Genomic DNA, 21,492 nt, shown 5'->3' with positions numbered 1-21,492 from the left:
TTGAGAACTTGGGTCCTGAGTTTTTTTTTTCTTTTCTGTTTTTCAGTTATTCTCTGCTTTCTTCAAAATTATAGCGATGCATATCAAAATGTGCCTTTAGCAAGCAAATGCCACTTGTTGACAGGTGTACAAAATGCCCGATTTTCTCAGGAGTCAGGCATGTCACTTTATTTGATTTTATCTGACACAGATTCAGTATTGTGACTATTTTTTCTTGGCAAAAGGCATTCTGAAATCATTTAATGTAACAAAAGTAATGCTGGGTGAAGAAATAGCTCTAAGACTGTTCATCTAAAAAATCTTTCTATATCTTCAGATCTCTGGCTCCACTTTCCCTAGTTCAAAAAGTGAACTCTAAATAGGAAAAACCTTATTAGAAAAAGTGCTAAAATCTTTCAATGCTTCTTATATTGAAAGACATTCAGAGGCATGAGTGCTGCTTCTTCAAATACATTGACAAAATCATAATAAAAAGTGGAATGTAATGTAGCGGTCAAAGGTAAGTTGACCATTAGATTACTGGAGTCCAGTACAACAATGAACAAATCAACATGCACACCATTTTCTCCATTGGTTAATAACTTCTTTCTCCTCTTCCACTGGAAAGGTCGTCTGTTTGAAAATGAAGACATCTTTTGGGAGCCATAAACTTATTCTTCTAGTTCTAGGACTCCAGGCATGTTTTCTCAAAGTGACACCAGTCCAGGAACTGGAGTTCCAGCCCATAGTCCAGTTGATGTTAGCACTTCATCTTCTTCAGTTTTCTGGGTATATGTCCTGTGTTTGCTTAACAGGTACCTGCATACCTAGTGCTGATTTACCTGATATTGGTTTTACAGTTTCAGATTACCTGACAAGTGTCATAGATATGTGTTTTTTTTTCCATTTTTCTTTGCCGATAACAATATCAGTCTTCCGGATACATATTCTGCAGTATTGGCTGATCAAGTTTGGCTTGCAGGAGTTCCAGCTTTACTGTTCACCAGAGAAATCTCTGTTGGTCTTTCTTGGCCTCCTGTCCAGCAGATAGGCTATGCTGGTACCACAGCGCAGTCATGCTTTAGCCAGGATCCACTTTTTCCTTCACTATTCGCTGTGTCCTCCTTAAGATGAACTTTATATTGGTTTCTTCTCTGTAGAGACCAGATTATTAAATAGCCAGTCCTAGATTTTACATGTGGGTACTTTTAATGCTTAAATTTATAAGTAGCTCATTTTAGTACATGCCCTAGTGCTGAGCTTTGCAAATTACAGTCAGAGGCCCTTGAAATATTCAAGATAAACTATATGTGAACAATACCCATTCATACCTTATATCTCTTCAATCTCCCTGCTTTACTCTATTCCTTACTTCTATCAATTTTTTCTCCCCTGGCTTTCTCTCTAAATATACCATAAGCTTGCTTTTCTGTTACATCATAGTGCAATTCCTGTTTGCATTATAATAATGTATTCTTAATTTCTCTATAAACTGTCTGAAATGTATCTAGTTATTAAATCGTCACATAACTTCTATTTATTCTTAACCAATGTTTCCATATTATGTATAATTTGGTATTATTATTTAAAATGCATTTTTTTGTATTATTTTTAAAGACTGTAATAGTATTATTCTTAAAATGTTTTGTAATTCTTTGAAGCTTTTCTTCCTGTGCCTCTGATGAAAATGGGCTCCTACACAGCCAGAGTTTCCAGGTAATCAAATGTCAATAAATAAATAAGTAAAATATAAAGACAGAAAATATCTTTCAAAGACAAGTCACGTATATCCAGATTTGTACTATCATGGAAGACAGAGACAAAGAGAATGGTATGATTTTGCTACCATCTTCTCCACAGGATGCCAAATTTGAGGAGATTATGTGACTGCTGAATGAGGAATGAGGACAGAGTTCTGAAGCAGTCTCCTCTCCACAGATGCAACTGCAGAAAGCTTGTAGAGCGCCAGACACATCTTTATGGGTAGTGGTCCTTTAGTGGACATTCTGCAGAATGTTATATGTTTAACTTGAAAATACACTGATAACATCATTGCCATTCACAGTAAGGCTGAATGCATTCAGCCTCTCATCTAGGAGTGATGAGGTGGTATAAGTCTCCCAAACTGTACATTGCTGCCATGTTGCATTAAAGAAGTTCATTTTACTCAGTTATCTTCAGTTCATGCCCATTCTCCACTTTGTTCTTAAATGTATTGAAATAACTTACAGATATGTTCATTTTGAAAGAGATCTCATGGACAAACTACAGTGTAGTGCTGATGGACTTATTGAAAGGTCCTTGAAAGATACTTTCAAAACTTAAACATCCACTGTAATTACATTAGCCAGCCTAAGTACTGAGAAAACAAGTTGTATTGCATGGGGTTTTCAGGGTGACAGGATCTCGTGCAATTATGTGTCAATGTTCCTAGCTATATTTTGCTGCATTCCCCAAAGTATGTTATCTTTATAAATTCTTCTTTAAAGTGACCTCTGCTGTTTGGACTGGAAATGAACAAGCTTTTAAATGAGGTGAATGAAGGGAGGCAGACTCTAACAATTCTTATGTTAAATTTCATCTTATTCAGCAATGGCAGTCAAACATTCAGGGTCAGTAGGTTGTATTGTCTCCCTAGTGCTGTCTGGAAGGCTGGAACATATGATAAATAACCTACCCAACCCTCAAACATGCCACAATTCATTGAAAAAAAAATAACATAATAATTCACTCTAGTATGGACATAACTTTACTCTTGTTTATATTCAGAGCTCAGAAAGATGGTGATGCCTTAGAGCTGACACCAGTGGAAATGTTTCGAGATTAGATGAGTGTCTTAAGACATCCATGCCTGCTAGCATATATTTGTTACCTATTATGAACCAATAGTATGTGTAGACACATTAAGTAAGCCAGCTGATCTGAGAAAGGGCAATGATCTAAGGTGATGGGCTACGTTTTCCAACCTACATTCCCTCTATTATAGTTCTCTTAAGTGTGCACCTTTAGCTCCGAGTGGGTGTGTCTTGAGCCTTTAAAAAAATACATTTATCTCCTTACAGTTCAAACAAATATTCATATCTGTGGAACCGCATCAGTGGCATTCATTCAATTTGATGCTTTAAACTGGATTTTATAATCCAAAATAAAGGCTGTGAATTAATTATCAATTTTGGAATTTTGTATAAACAGTTTATATCAGTTACTATTCATGCAAGACACATACTTCTAGCAGGATTTTCTTCATACAGCTGTGAGCTTTCATTTGAGGCTATGCAGTTCTATCTGTGTTATCTGAATGTTGAGATATTTAGAAAAATATGAAAATTATTACGATATAAATAAACAGTATACAAATAATATTCAATATCTCTTTAGCTGCATTGGACAGAAGTCAGATATTGATACAATTGTGTTTGCTAGCATGCATGTTTAAAAATAAAATCTTAGAAATAACCTTGTATGTAGCATGGTTTTGGAATTATCAATACAAATATGAGCAAGTAATATTTGACATCTAGAGGTGTCAGTAGAAGTTAACTGCAGAAATGCCTGGAGGCGAACTCAGCTGTAAACAGTTAAACACATCTCCCAGACTGTACTGAAGGTTCCTACATATTCTTTTATTAGACACCTGTATTAAATGGATGTAGGTATATGTTAGAATATATACCAAAAAACTGAAGTTCACCACTCTTTCACATTGTTAGACAGACTTTACATTTCTGTTGACGTTTCACTTATAGACCTCAGGCCATCACTACTGCCTCTGGTCTTTAAATTCTGCTGTAATTCCAGTACTGAAATTTAACAGCTGATTCTGGAAACAACATGGTAAAATAGTTAGAAATAACTCTGACCATCAAGATCATCCACCAGTCATGTAGGGCACTGTTAAAGATACATCATTGGGTAAAAATCACAGTAATGAAATATAAACAAAAATCAGAACAGATGAGAACTGCTTCAGTTTCAAAGCTGAATTGTTTTTGGTAATTTCTGAGGTATTCTGTTTCTGCTTTTGGTTGGTATAAACCATTATATAGACAGGCCATTTTTTCATGAACATGGGAAAACATTGCATTAAAATTGTGTTGTTAATTTCAAGCTGCCCCTCAGAACAGAACTATGTCACAGAAAACAATGATTTGCACAGTGATGACAGATACACTTAATATCTTAACAACACACCATTTTAAATGAAATATTTAAGAAAAATAAAATCTGTAATGTACATTACTAAAAATGAAAAACAATTGGAACCGGCCACTGCAAATGCTAATTCAAATATAACTTGGAATCAGTTTCCATAAAATGTACAATTACATGGATGTGGATGATCTTCCTGTTCATCTCCATCCAATTAAAGACTCAGTTTTACAGGTTAATTTAAAGAAAGAATGCTTGACTTTTTAGGTTGTACATTCTACATAAAAGAACTTCAGCAAAAGACATAAGAATTCTGATAGCTCTACCCAAGACAAGAAAGCATTTTTTTTAGAAATAACTAAGCCTTTGAGCTGAATGTATCAGTCTTAATTTACTTTCCAATTACCTCTTTGCAGACATGGTCTCCTTCATTGGCCAACTTTCTTTTCCATAAGAAATGAAAGGTGTGCAAGGAGGATTATAACCAGATGCTATCTCTTACTATCCTATCAAACAATATCCTGTTGTTCAGAATATCAGCAAACCATGAGAAACTTATCCCTTTCCTTTGGGCAGACTACATATGGGTGAATGGGAGTGGGCTTACAAGAAGAGTCATTTCCTTTCAGATATCAACATCACTGGGGAAGTTGGTCCCTTATTAGAGAGAATCGGGCATTAAATTTTACAATGCCTTTTGTTCACACTACAGCCTAAAAAAACAAAGCATGGCTATACTTTCTTACCTCATGCTGCAGCACGATGCCTGAAATACTTCCACAGAACACAATTTTATTCAAGCTAGGATATAGAATATAAGCAATGTCTGAAATAATTCTACTTGAGGAAATCCATCCTGCCACTTCTTTGCATATAGTTACCTTTTACATGGTTATGGAGATATGACAGTCTTTCCCCAGCCATGTAGGCACTGTGTAGAGCCTACACAGAATGTATCTGTGTTTGTGATCATGGTTTCCCCTCAGCAGTGCACCATGAATATCAAAGATGATGTGTTGCCAAGGCAGAGCCGAGGAACACGGTTATTGACTCAGTGTAGGGAGAGGTGTAGTGCTAACTGTGGCTGCAGATGACTATGAGACTCCCTGCAATGTCCTTTTGTTTTATTTTTATTTATTTATTTTTAAAGTATGTTTGTGCACTGCGGAGCTCAGCAATGCCAAGCTGTGCTCACATCTAAGATAGCAGACACCTGCCAGACATCTAAAAATAGAAACCGGATATAATTAATTATTTATTTAAAGCTGTTTTTAAGCATGTCTAAGCATGTTTGCTCAGTGCAGCACAGTGCCCAGCACTGCTTATAGTTAGCTTAGTGATAATGTGAAGGTATACTGGATTTCTTAATATCCATAGCTAAATGGATAGAGTTGTGGCTTCATGTGCAGTAGGTCCAGGGTTTGAATACATGGAAAGGAATATATGTATTTAATTTTGATATACAAATTATGCAGACAATTTTAAAATATGGCCCGACTACACTCTGCTAAGCTCTGCTCAACTGTGCTTAGACCTGCTAAGCACCGCATTAGCATGGTAATGGCTGCCAATGTTTATGCGCTGCTCAGCTGTGCTTGGCTGGTTTGCATGCTGCTAAACTCTGCTAAGACTACTGTTCTACCAGTTTACGCACTTCTCAGCTCAGCTGCATTGGTTTGCATGGTGCTAAGCGATGCCGTGCTTTTTTTGAATGTTGCCCAATGATGTGTAAGGATGGGAAAACAGCAGAATCCATTAGAGTTCTGTCACCTGAAGATATAATATGGCTAGTGATGTTGGTGAAGATGCTTATTTTTGGGCTCATTGTTGGAGCATTCTGGAGTCCAGGGTCATGGTTGGGCTCCTCATGAAAAAACATGACTGCAGGCTGCTACAAGTAGGTTTCTAGGGCTCAGACTGTAAGGTGCAGACCTAGAACAGGCTGGCCAGTGAACTCACCAGTGTTACTGGTATTCCCCGCACTGGTGAGCAATGTTGTCACCACCATGATGACCTGAAAAGGTGAAAGAGTGGAACCTTGGGCACCTAGGTCCAAGAAGTGAGGGCAGGGAATGCCTCACAAGTATGTAAGTAATTTTACCTCTGTTTTATCAATATGTAATCTGAATATCTGCAAAACTGATATGCATAATGGTGTACTTCTCTCCCATTAGCTACAGCTGAGCGGAACCTCAATGTCGAGTTGCGTGCTGGATGCTTGGCCAGATTGTACCATGAGTGTGGTAAGTACAGATGTATTATGCTAGCTGTGGTGAAATAAGCAAGAAAGAGTAAAGCATTAACTGCAATAAAGTATATACAGTAAAGTTTGTAGTGCAATAAATGTGGACTTAGAGCTGTAGTGCAATAAATGAATAATGCCAAATGTAGTGCAATAATGAAACAATACCAATAACTGCATTAAAGTATATACAATAAAGTTTGTAGTGCAATAAATGTGGAATTAGAGCTGTATGCAATAAATGCATAATGTCAACTGTAGTGCAATAAAAACATGAAACAATACCAATAACTGCATTAAAGTATATACAATAAAGTTTGTAGTACAATAAATGTGGAATTAGAGCTGTACTGCAATAAAAGCATAATGCCAACTGTAGTGCACTAAAAACATGAAACAATATCAATAACTGCATTAAAGCATATACAATAAAGTTTGTATTGTAATAAATGTGGAATTAGAGCTGCATTGCAATAAATGAATAATGACAATTGTAGGGCAATAAAACATGAAACAATACAAATAACACCAAATAAAATGGTGTTCATCAGGATGTATTGTCATAACCATTGCAGTAGAGCTGGATGCATTGAGGCTGTAAGTTAAGGAGCTGCAGTCAAGTATAACACTGTAATAGCTGTAGAATGCAAATCTAATGGCTGCAAATTGTATTGGTTAACTCATATAAGTATTGTTCAAGGCTGTGCTCTCTCCCAAATATATATTACATAAATGCTCATCCACAGATGTCAAGTAATAAAGGTATATGGGTAAGGTAGTCCACTCCATGAGCTGATATTGTTTGTTGACTTTACAGATATGATACTGAAATATAGCTTACCTACTATCTGTGTTATGCTTGTATTTCATGCATGCACGTTCTACTTTCACTGCAGTCTAGCATAACACTGTAACAGTACTACCAGATCATATTTTGGTACCAGGTGAACTCTAAGTAAATATCAGTCAGTTATCAGCAGTGACTCAGTAGCTCAGTTTGTTAAATGCTCTGTATGTAGTACATTTTGCCACACACAGTCCAGGGCTCGAATCCAATGGTATGTAGCAGTAAATATTACAGTAGCTGTCACGTAATGCTCACAGTTTCTCTCTCCATAGTTAAATGGGCAAGGTAGCCTATATTATGAGTAGATAATTGTGTGTTTAGATGTCAAAGACTGTTAAAATCATTAGCAAGAATGTGTTCATCAGTAATGTTCAGTCAGAAATAAAATGTGTAATCGTGGTATGGCTGTAGGTTTATAGGCTTATAGGTAGGTACTAGGCTATTGGCCCTAGGGCTTATATAAGCCTAACCAAAAAGGTACCTGGCTTTCACCACCCAAGAAAATTATTTTCCTGTGCCCCTGTTGAGCAGAGCCACAGAAGTGATCCCCGGGGTGAATTTCCTATCTTCCATCCAATCATCAAGATTTTTCTTGAAGAGTGCTAATGAGGAGCTTTGTTTGATATAGATAGGTCATTTGTTCCAGAGTATGGGAAATTTATGGGATAGGAATCTATCCCTCCAGCATGTTCTGTTTATTGTGGTGACAAGGTTTAGGTCCCTAGAGTGTGTAGCTCAGAGGGATTGAGATTTCTTTAAGTGGAGCATGTCCAACAGCTCTGGGTTTGACATAGCTTTGTATGTTAGGCAGAGATCGCCTCTGAGTAGGTGATATGCGATGGAGTAAAGCTGGAGTTTTTTGAGACGGTCTGCGTAGGGCATCTGTTTGAGGCTAGTAATCCTCTTTGTGAGGTATTTCTGTGGCCTTTCCAGTTGTTGTAGATGTCTTGTGAGGTACATACCAAAAGGGGTGCTGTATTATATAATGGGTCTAATGAGTGACTAGTAGAGAGGAACAATGACCTATTTTTTCCTGGATGAGAAACCTTTTGTGATGAGGTGTGCCATGTTCTACTGTCACTGCAGCCTAGTATACCTGGAGTGTCTTAAAAGCTGCTGCAGCCAGTTAATACATTCTATGCAGATGTCTCCTGCAGTCACTGCTATTGGGTTCTAATCCCATGTCTGCCAACCAAGGCATGACAGCTGTTTAGTGTCTGTACTGTACACATACATGTCTCTGAAGTGTCACGATTTCATGTTATGTAATTAATAGTGCGTAATACATCTGTCACAGGATTAACATGGAAATGATTACCTAGACTGAAAGTATCATCAAATCAGCCCACAGAACACCTTGGTAGTTATGTAGGTCCACTTGATGTGCAAGTGTTCTGTGTAGTTGTGTACTCGCAGTTGTTACTGCCTGACCCTTAGTGTCCATGCAAATAGCTTGAGAGGTATGTATATGCTACATTAGCTATAGGAGACTTGTAGTCACTGTATAAATAAAGAAAATAAATAGATAGTAGTACCGTTGTCAAGGAAATAAACTGCAATCTTATTAATGGACTGTTTCTCTCTCTCCCCACCCCTTATCTTCATTTATTTCATATTGTTATTCATTGGTTATGGTTTACTATTAATATATATTGTTACATTAACTGTATTTTGGGACGTGTTTTATTATTGTCATGCATTATAATGGTTGCATATTAACATATCTTGTTAAATTACCTATTTTGTTGGTGTTATGCTATAGCTGTTACTGGCATGCTGTTAACATACTGACTGTTCTGTTATTTATTGTTGTGTTTCACATAATATGCATTGATATGTTACTGAGTTATTTCCAATGTTCTGCCATGCTGTTATTACTAACAATGATTTGTTCACAACTAACCTATACTTATTGCTATATGTCCATTATTACAGCACATCAGGGTAGACCATTTCTGGCTGATCCACCTACCTTGCCTCAACTGGTCACTGGGACCTGGCATGTCTGGAACCCAGACCGGTGGTGCCCACTCTGCTGCCCCTGTGGAAATGCCTCAGAGGATGGGGCCCGGCCTCACTTTGGGTATGGTGGCAGAGGGGCCATTGTTACCCAGGATCAACTGCCAGTCATGGTATGCAGGATTGTTCATCACAGCTACAAATGGCACCTGTGTCAGATTGAGAGCATGTTGGCTGACCTGGTGGGGCAGCCTCACCCTGGCAACCAGCCTCCAGCACAGCCACCCTTAGGGTAGTGAAGGAGCAGTGTTGACCATCCCATGGCTGCAGATGTGAGTCACACTACTGCCATCTGGAGGCATGTGTGACTTGGATTCCACAACACTCTCCCCATCCAAGGTGTTCACCCACCTCATGTGTCACACACTGCCCCTGTCTGCTGTCTTATCTGTCTGTGAGTGCATCTTCTCCTACCCAACTTACCTCCCCACATGTATCTATGTCCCTTCCCCAACATTCCACTCTCACCTTAATAAAAAAAAAATGGGCACCTGTCCAAAAAAAACAGTATCGCTCCATATATAGCTCTCCATTTCACACACGTTCAGTGGACACAAGTAATTTGGTCCAATTGGCTTGACAACACAGTTATGCTGTCCTCACCCCTCTCTCTGGGGTTTGAGAGTCCAAATTCATCTACAAAATCTATCAAACTGCACAACTGTTGCTGTAAAGGAAATGGATAGCCAAGGTCATTTCCTACAACCTTCCTGCACATCCCTACCTGCCATTCATCATGTTTTTCCTCCTGCTTGCCCCCATTTCACCACTTTCCTAGCTCCCATTTTTTTCTTTTCTTTATATTTTTTTTTTAGCACAGAGCTGCATGGTGATCTGTGACGTGCAGCTTTGCTTGGCTCTGCTAAATAGAGCTTTAATGAAAAAATGTGTTTCTAACATTGTTAGACACGTACAAAATAAACACCTTTGCCATGTTTCAAACCCAAGGCCATTACACCCACAGCACACTGTATTAACCCACCACTCCACTCAGATTTTAATTAAAGCAGGTATTTCATCAAAACATAGTGATTGCCACTTACAGTCATTAGACGTGTCTCAGTGGAGCTGCATGATGTGCTGGACTGCACAAACTGGAATTAAAAATTAATGGGAGGAATGGGAGTGTACCGTGGACTCTGGTGCAATAATACACCACTAAACAGTGAAAGATATAAAAAGGGATGTAAGTGAGGCCCGTTATAGCAGGTAAATGTGCCCTTGTATCAGCAGCATGTAGAAAGACACCTGCTAAGGCATCAATGGTAAAGAACATGTTCAAATTGGACCCTGGTACAGAAATACAGCCATAGAAAGCCATGCACATACTGATGGATGCAGAAAATGTGTGTCACAGCCTATATGTCTACACCTATATACAGATGCTGTCTCAGTGACTGAGTAGCTCAGTCTGTTAAATGCCTTGCATGCAATGCATTTTGTCACACACAGTCCTTGGCTAAAATCCAGTTTTGTGCTGCAGTTCAATTACATTATTGTGAAGACAGCAATTAATGACTGAGTCATGCAGTCTTTGTCTGCATAGGTTACTGCTAATTAATAAACTACTATCCAGTTTTGCAAGTCAAAGGCCTGCAGGTAAAGACACACTGCACATATACGTATAGCATAACTATAGGTCACCTACTACTCTGTTATTGGCACTGTTGCATAACAGATGTACCTTAATCACATGCCTTGATTGGACTGTAAAGGGTACCTTTAACCTGACTCTGCCATAATGATAGGGCTTACGCAGCTGCCACAGTTACATGTACAGCTTGTTGTCCTCCAAAGTGTTCACACTCCTCCATGTGTGTTCTAGGCTGTAGTAGCAGCCTGTAGCACACACACCTGTACATCAAGATAGCTACTACAGACCTACCATACCTGCCAAACCCCTAGCATAAAGAATCCAGACACAGCCATACTTAAAGGGGGGGACAAAGGTCCAGAGATTGGGACATGTTCTGTAGTTTGCTCCTACATAGATAGTATGTTGATAATAACAGCTATTACATTAGCATGCATATTCTGAGGGGTATGAAGTCTGACACACAAATGTGTGTCTTCCATTACCGACCTCAACTGACAATGTTTGCTAGTGAATTGCCAGATAACCACAATGTCATGGGACACTGACCACACATATGAGGAGAAACTGTGGACATACTGCATAAATCATTACAGTTGACAGTTATGGTACATACCCCCTGCAATGCTGCAGTCTCCACACCTCAGTTATGTCTTAACAGCTAAGAAGGGAGCCCAGGTGTACAGAAAGGCCTTATATATATATATATATATATATATATATATATATATATATATATATATATATATATATATATTGCACTATGGTGGCATGTCATTGGCTAATGATAGTGCAATTCAGCTGTTTTGGCTATAATTACCATATCAGAGCCACAGACTGGTGCAAAGGCAAGTACCTGCTAATGAGCAGTACTTAAAAAAGGCAAGCAGCTGGTTATGAGGAACAAGTCTGTATGAGACTTACCACACTCAGAGACTGTATTTTCAAAAGATTACCGGAAGCAAAGTTCAACAAAGGAGTACTGCATTCCCCCAGGTATGTAATCGATTTCTCCCTATATGAAGATGCAGATGGGAGGATGGAGGTATGGGGAAAAGGGATTACAGCAGTAAGCTTGCCTTACATCTATGGTAATGACATGTCATTGATACTCAGCTGTCCTACACCTACAGCCATGCCTCTCAAATGGCTCTGATCTCCACTCACATCTTATCTCTGTCCCTCTTAATCCCTTCTACAACAGTTGACTGTTGTAGGAAAGCTAGTGAATTGCACATAATACATAGTGACAATAAGTAAGGGTGTATACTCTGATAATGTCAGATGGTGTACACTAATTCACCTACTCTCATTCTGTCAATGTCTCACATAAATAGTTCTAACATTTTAAAAGTGTCCCTGATTGTCTCTGATGTACTCTGGCTAAGTCCATGATTCTGTTGACATTTCTCCCTATCTGGTTGTGAGCTATGCCTAACATAGCTGTCAACCTGTTACAGCAAAACATCTGAGCAAAGGCATAATTAATGGAGGGACAAAGACCCAAAAGTAGAGACACTGTAACTATTGCTCGTACAAAGTAAGAAAGTGAATAGAATAACAGCTATTACAATAGCATAACTGTGTTGTGAAAAGTATGACATCTTAAACTCAGATGTTTGTCTTTATTTTCTGACATCAGCCATCAATGACTGGCCAAGCTTTTGTCTGAAATCCATGATGTTGTGTGAAAATGACCAAAAGTATGACACAAACATCTTGACATTCTGCAAACATCTGTATAGTTGAGAATTATGATGTCTATAGGAAACATATTCTACAGCATGTTTGCATTGTTTTCTGTCATTGTGTACACATTGGTGTTGCTGAACTGCCCCCATATAGTGGTTGTAATACCACACTGCTATTTTCTGGCAGTGGCCATATGCCATAATAGGTGGAGGTTGCCCATAGGGGACACACCACAGTACACTGCAGTGCTGGGTGTAGGAATTTACAACAAAATCTGACATAGCACACAGGGACATACCCCTGTAGTGCTACTGTCTTGCTGGGATCCACACAATTAGTATGTTGCCAGACTGTGGAGTATGATGTGTGAGGAGCAGTGGGTAGTGCAGGCCATTATGGGTGTGCTGAATCTGTACATAGTGGACATCCATGTGTCTGGTCCTGTAATGTGTTCCCCTTTTGTTGTCTTTCAGGAACCATGTATCGCAAATGATGCAGAGAATGAGATAATAGTTGATGCACTAAGGCAGCATCATCAGATGTTGTTGTCCAGGGGGATGCATAATCATGCAGGATGTCAATCAGATTGGCTAGCAGGATAGGACCTATGAACAGGTGTGATACAGAGCCACAGATATGGTGAATGCTGCACATCAAAGGCAGCTAATATTGCCAAGGACCATGCCACCACTGCTGGTGGGCTTTCAGCAGTACAACCACTCTCGGCCACAGAGAAATTCCTGGTGAACATAGAAACACACAACAGTTCCCAGGCATCCATCACACCATACATCATTGAGGTGGGTGCCACAGTACCCCCAGCAGAGGAGTGTCCAGGTAAGTTTACTGTGTCCACCATTTTAATACTTTATCAGTCATTATGGCAGGCTGTACATACCTCTACATGGTGTCAGGTCTATCTGCATTGGAGGGGTTGGGGGTTTAAACTCAGTTGTGCACACATACTCTGAATCTCAGCAATACAGCCAGTAGCAGTGGCTACCATACATGTGGATATATGCACATATTACCATGTAGTGCTGCAGCATATTGTGTTGCTGACAATACCTCACCCTTACCTTTTCATAGGTCCATCAGGAGTTCTCAAAGCCCATGCTCCACCTGGAAAGCATGACACTGTTGTTTTATGGATCATATATACTCTATGATAAGGGCTGTCATATTGCACTATGTAAAAATGTTGTGTTTAACCAGATTAGAATATTTGTATGTACCATTCTGGAATAGTTGACTACAGTTCATAGACTGGGTAATTGTGTATTTGAACGAACAATAGCACATTTGCACTTATAGTTATGAGTGACTATGCACCCTGGTGTACATGAGGCAAGTAATCCAAGATGCCTGTTCAAACACAAGAGGTAGATGTTACATATCTGAGGCAGTGACACTAGTACTGGCATAGCATTCTCAAGATAGGTGCACTGGGTTTAATGCGAAGTTCTATCACGTATAGTGTCATGTTGCATACCTTACAGGAAAATTGTACTGGCAGCTTTAACTGGATGTAGCTGATGTGCATGTATAAAGGCTTTGACTTGTATGCGGATGTTGTTGTGAAGTTGTCTGTTGTGCATGGGAGTGGAGATGAGAAGATGTGAGACTGGTAATGCAGTTGTGGATCCTCATTTGTATGAGTCTGTGTGGATTACCATACATTAAAGTGCAGATAGTAATGTACTGCTTTTGTCTTCATTTTCACAGGTAACCTGGTGGTTGGAGTCTGTCCCTTTCACAACCTGATGTCAGTGTCTCATCAGACTCTGATGATGATGGAGGCCATAGTGAGGCACAGATGGGGTTGTAGGTGGCTAAATCTGTTCCAGAGGTTGACATCCCTCTTCTGCCCCCATTGTCTCTGCACACAGTCAGTATGCTCACACATACCCAGCCCCCAGAGGCTACAGATACTGGACAGTCAGAGGGCGGACACATTGAACAGAGAAGTGTGGCAACTATGGCTCCAGTGAGTGTAGATACTGGCCATAGCCAGAGAGCTAGCAATGTCCCACACAGGCAGATTGACAGGGATGCTTGTAGGAGGCCTGCTGTCCGTCCACCACCTTTTGCTGGTGTTACATCTTGAGTCATTCAACTTATGTTTTGAGCCATCATGAAGGCACAGACACATTCTGAATGGAACACCAGATGTATGCTTAGGGTTATGGATGCAGCACAGTCTGACATCTGTGACTGCCTCCACCCCATTGGGGACATCCTGGATTGGTTCACTGATGCAGTGGACAAACGTTGGACTGAGACAGTGTCTGACTTGGGCCACATATTGTCTGTGCTGGAATGTCTGGCTGGAGCTGGGTGTTGGACCCATGGATGTACGTCAGCAACACCAACTACTGAGAGTCCACATGGCCGTATACAGTTACTCTCCTGTAGTGGTAGTACCTCCAGCACTACAGAGGGAAGTGTGATGTCCATACCATGACATGGAAAGCCATGAGCACTTGGCCCTGTGTGGTCCTGTGGGGGACACAGACCCATCAAACAGCAGTCACCATCAGGTACAAGCATCACATCTGACCTTGGGCATGGTGTTGCAGTGCAACTCCTGGCAGAGCCAGTTCACATGTACATGACCAGAAATTGTGAACTCTTCACTCTACCGTGTATGGTCCACAGCTGACTGACATACACACATGTAGGGCTAGCACTGGGCTTAACTGTGTACACACACGCAATCAAACGCCACTGTCAAATGCAGGTTATCTACAGACACACATTGCACCACTCCATTGTCTGTCTAACCCCCACCTTTCCTGAATCATACACATGCTGTCAACTGTTTTGCGCAGCCTAGGCCTCCAGCACCCCCTCACCATACCTTGTGCATGTGATGATACCTGTGCCACATTCCTGTCATCTTTGCCATCGATGCAGGGAAATTAAGCTATGTGTCTGATGCACAGGGTGACTACATTACTTGACATGTACGTGTGTAATGCAGTATTGTTTTGCCATGCCACTTGTTGTGGTACACAATAGATACTGTATGCTGGCATGTGTCATGACTATGCACCAAACTTTGTGTACCTTATAAAAGTAATGATAAATCTAAGAGCAGTCCACAAACCAGGCAGGAAATAAACAGATACTGGCATGAAAATATGTATTTTATTTACATCGGTAAGTGCTTTCACTAATAGCTTCATCAGACCATAAAAACAGAATGGACATAACACATTGAAATACATGGAACAACCAATTGAAATTCACTAAGCAATTACATCACAGCCAAGCTGAGCCCACTATAATCATCCTGAAAACTAGTGTAAATGTAAAGTGCATAGCGTGCACATCAAAAAACAGTAAAACGAGGATGTAGACTGGTTGGCAGCATCTTTTCTCAGCTCTGCACTCAAAAGATATTTCTGACAGGAATTTTTAAAAACTAGATATTGTAGACAAACCTATTTTGTTGAATTACTTCTACTAATATCACTAGAAGTCTACAGTGCAAAAAATTTGGCTTTAAACATTATTTTTCCTGTCAAAAACAAGAAGGAAGGTATCTGAATCTACTGAAAATGAGCTTTTCTAAGCATACCACACAGGACCAGATGATGAAAAAGGAGATACAGTCTTTATTAAATGCTATATAAGACTTGTCAGTGAAATTTGACAAAATGAATACCAAACTGGACACTTTTGAGGAGAGATCTACAAAACAAATACAGCAACTACAAGAAATATTGACGCAACAGAAGTCTCAAATAGCTGACATAGAGAGATCCTTAAATGATACTGAGGGCAGACTCTCAGAACAAGATCTTCAGCTACATTTTTATCACAACAAAATGCTTCATTACAAAATAAAATAGAGGATCTAGAGAACAGGTCCAGACAAAATAACCTTTGCATCTATGGGCTACCAGAGAAAACAGAGGGAGATAACATGGTGACTTTCCTTACTACCTGGTTACCAGAAGTTTTAAAATTGCCTGAAGCTCTTTCTTATGGAATTGAAAGAGCCCACAGATCCTTAAGAGCTGCTTCATCAACCATCAAATCAAAAAATCACCCGAGATCAATAACAGTAAAGTTTTTTTCATCACAGGACAAGGAACTTATTTTAAAAACAGCATGGTCAACTTCTGCAGTTAAATACAAAGACAACATAATCAGATTTGATAATGATTATTCTGCTGGAGTTATAACTGCAAGAAAAGAATGTCTCCCTCTGATAAAGGAATTGAAAAAAAGACAACTTAAAGTCCACTTGCTGTTCCCTGCAAGAATAAAAATATTTTTTACTGAAGGTCCTAAAACTTTTGACACTCTGCAAGCAACAGTTTCTTATCTTTCAGCTAGTAAAACCTTGGATAATGTGGAAGAAATGGATTTCTCCCAATTTGGGGTTAAGCGTCATTTAGAAAAAAATGAATGGAGCACTACTGACAAGAAGAAGAAGAAACGATAAAAGACATGAAAAACACAAACATTATTGTCTTCTATTTGCTCTGTAAGGCAAAAAAGTTCTTTGAAAGCATTCATGCTTTACACGTGTCAGTCTTTGAAACAATATAAATACAAGATAAGTAGGACATTTTATAACAAAAGGAAACAATCCTAAAGAAAGCAAGGTAACATATCTTTCTCTATTACAGTGTAAATACTTACAGTCATGATTTTTCTAACTCTAAATGATGTTTAGATAGTTCATTTATGAATTACCTGCCTTTTACTGCTAGTATAGAATATGATGTATTTACACTGACATTTAATGTGGTGTGTTTAAATGAGCATGATTCATTTTTATATTATTTACACTAAGCTGCATGAAATATCTAAACTGATGTATTTAATACACATAATAATATATAAAAACTGATAGTAATAACTGTCAAAAAGTGCCTTGAAAAGTAATTATCTATTCTTTGATGCTAAAAGTGCCTTTTTGACTAACAAACAACTGTTTGGCTTGTATATCTGCCCTTAATGTTAAGAAAACTAATAGAAGTTTATAGAGCTGGTGTTCAGTTTAAAAAAAGCCCTAAAAACTTCACTTACTTTGTTTTTGTCTTCCCGCCATGGTCACGAGCTGGGAATTCGTATTTTACCACCCCTGAATGAAGGTTCTTCAGTTAGAATCCATTACAGTGTGTTAAACCTTCTAACAGCACAAAATGAAAGTAAGATGTCAGCACTAAAACAAGAAAGTATGGGTGTGGTGTCAGCTCCTAAGCTACTTAAAGTAACCAGCACACTATTTATGAGATGGCAAAGTGCTTTTATAGTTTTAACAAATATTAAAAGTACACTGAAGTACCTAATGAATTTAGAAGGTATCAACACATACATGATGTTTTATTATATTGTAATATTTGTTATTAATTTTGAATTGTACACATAAACAGCACAGAAAGCTTAAAAAGAAGTATATCACTTGGAAGAAACTGTATGAATAGTTAACACATACAGACTTTACTATAATCTTTTCTGATAAGATCACCCACGTAAATTACTATAATTTAACTTAATTTTATAAAAGTTTAATATATTTAAGTCCTTGACTGGAACTATATAACATATTTGTAAACACACTGCAGCTAGTGTACTCAACCTTAAGGATAGTAAGTCAATTAAGGTTCATGAATGTAGCTATGTGTTATTAGGCACTTTAAGGGTAAAAAGGAGTTGCTGTTTAATTATCAAGATACTCTGTAAATATTAAATTGTTCAAGTAGCACAATCATTAAGCAGTAATGAGCAAGAAAAATCTCAGTCTTGCTTATGATATTGTTTATATATATATATATATATATATATATATATATATATATATATATATATATAGGAAAGAACTGCTGAATTATAAGTATGCTGTTATTAAAGGCAAGTTATATTAATATTGAACATCCTCACTGAAAATAAATGGTTGTGTAGAGACACAGTAACTCCCATTATATAACCAAGGCTAAAGAGTTTGTCTTGTATGTCTAAATTGATCAGTCTTGAACCTTAGATTGCAAATAGTTATGCAACATACTTTTACTTATAATACTGAATATATATTATATAACATCACAAACGCTAAAGCCATTGTCAGCTACATCTCATATCAATCAGCATTAAAATATGATTTGAATAGCATAGGCATGTACTAACATATTGCTGTTGGTACCTGATATGCATATAAGTAACAGGTCTAATTTCTGTCTATGAAAGTAAATACCAGGCTGTGTGCATTTGTTAATTATGAAACAAGAGCATGCTATCTATTCTTTTTAATATCCTATAGGTATGTACTTGTTAGAGACACACACATGCTGCAAAGCTGCTAGTTATTGCATATTCATTAGTATATTTCTGACTGCAGTGTTATAAATATATGGTGTGGACCACTTGAGTTAAGAATATGTCTCTATTTTGGGCATGTTCTCTGTTTGAACGTTGTATATTATCTATAATATGATATGGAGTACCCTCACTAAATTCAAAGAAGCCACAACAGAAACAAATATTTATTAAATAGGGAGAATAGAAGGATGAAGAGAAAAATGAAGGAAAATGGTTGATGGTCATATAAGGTTATCTTTTCCTGTGTATGTAGAAGAGTTCCAAAAAACAATGTACTAGCAAGTCTGGCAGATGCACGAGCCACAGTAGCTTGAATATTTAACAAACAAAAAGGCCAGCACCAGGGATTGAAGCAGAAATAGAATCAAAAATATTTTATTGTTTGAACCAGACCGGTTTCAGCTTATAGCTTTCTTCAGTGGTTATACATGATCTGTGGTTGACAAACTGCATTTAAATAATGGAACCAATGAAGCAAATAATTACATAATTTCCTGTTAGACCCACAAAAAGTAGTGCAAATGAAATACATGTATACATATGTATATATAATATATTATATATATATATATATATATATATATATATATGAAAATTGAAAATATAAAAAAATTAACAACAAAAATTTAATGTATTCAGAAGAATATAGGTTATTAAAATAATAACTGGACATTTATCAGAAACTTGATAAAAGTTTTATAACTTGTCATTAAGACCTGGGGAAAAAAGACCCCCTAGTTTCACTATCCATTTCTTTTCTTTAGTGTTAAGTAAATCGTGCCATCCTGTTCTGAAATCTTTGTTTCCAAAAACTCTATCAATAATGGTAAAAGTAAATTTGGCTGTTGGATGAGTGAGTGAGTGTTTGTACAATGCGTTGGTCATTCTACCATTCCTAATATCACCCAAATGTTTAGATATGCGACATCTGAACTGCCTTGAGGTCTGACCAATATAAAGCGCTTGGCATGTACAAGTTACTAAATAAATGACTCACTCACTTCCACAGTTTGCAAAACACTTGATGTCAAATAATTTGCCTGTATTTTTACTGGTAAAGTTCTTTTGCCCCTATTTATGCGGATCTATTTATGGGGTATATAGAGGAACAGATCATCTATGATGGTATGCATAATTTATATTTGCCTGAAAATGATATTTGGTGGCGCTATTTGGATGACTGTTGGCTAGTTTGGAGAGGGGGATCAGAATATCTTACAGAATTTGTGGAGTATCTCAACTGTAATAAGTGGGGTGTTGAATTTACTGTTAATTATCATGCACAAGAAATTGATTTTTTGGATGTTCATTTGGAGTGAAAACTAGATCACACACTTGGAACAACAGTCTACAGGAAGTATCCACAATATAATAGTTTGCTACATGCTTCAAGCTTACATCCCAGACACACAATTAACAACATTCCTAAATCACAATTTCTTAGAATTAGAAGAATTTGCTCTTCAGAGCAAGACCTCACATATGTCAACAAGATTTGACTAATAGATTTTTAGAGAGAGGGTATAAGCATGATAATGTTCATAATGCCTCTACATGGGCATTTAATCAATCCAGAGAAAGTTTATTATCATATAAATCAAAACATTCTCGGGATAAACAGGATATTATCAGGCTAGTCACCACTTTTGGGAGGAATACTTCTCAGTTCACAGATATTGTCAATAAAAACTGGAACATACTTAAAAGTAACATAAGATTAGATGACTGGTTGGGGGATAGATGCAAATTTTCATACAGAAAAGGTAAAACTCTTCGATCACATTTTTCTTATTATAAAAGGATTGCATCTCAATCAAGCCTGTATCATCAAACCACTCTCTCTGGAGACATACTAGTGGGGTGTTATCCATGTGGACATTGCTCATTTTGTAAATACATTTTCAAGACCAAGAACTTTACCAGTAAAAATACAGGCAAATTATTTGACATCAAGTGTTTTGCAAACTGTGGAAGTGAGTGGGTCATTTATTTAGTAACTTGTACATGCCAAGCGTTTTATATTGGTCAGACCTCAAGGCAGTTCAGATGTCGCATATCTGAACATTTGGGTGATATTAGGAATGGTAGAATGACCAACGCATTGTACAAACACTCACTCACTCATCCAACAGCCAAATTTACTTTTACCATTATTGATAGAGTTTTTGGAAACAAAGATTTCAGAACAGGATGGCACGATTTACTTAACACTAAAGAAAAGAAATGGATAGTGAAACTAGGGGGTCTTTTTTCCCCAGGTCTTAATGACAAGTTATAAAACTTTTATCAAGTTTCTGATAAATGTCCAGTTATTATTTTAATAATCTATATTCTTCTGAATACATTCAATTTTTGTTGTTAATTTTTTTATATTTTCAATTTTCATATATATATATATATATATATATATATATATATATATATATATATATAATATATTATATATACATATGTATACATGTATTTCATTTGCACTACTTTTTTTGGGTCTAACAGGAAATGATGTCATTATTTGCTTCATTGGTTCCATTAGTTAAATGCAGTTTGTCAACCACAGATCATGTATAACCACTGAAGAAAGCTATAAGCTGAAACCAGTCTGGTTCAAACAATAAAATATTTTTGCTTCTATTT

Source organism: Protopterus annectens, chromosome 4.part0 (assembly GCF_019279795.1).
Source record: "Protopterus annectens isolate FY-2018-M chromosome 4.part0, PAN1.0, whole genome shotgun sequence".
Lineage (NCBI taxonomy): Eukaryota > Metazoa > Chordata > Ceratodontiformes > Protopteridae > Protopterus > Protopterus annectens.
Note: the sequence above shows the minus strand (reverse complement) of the source record.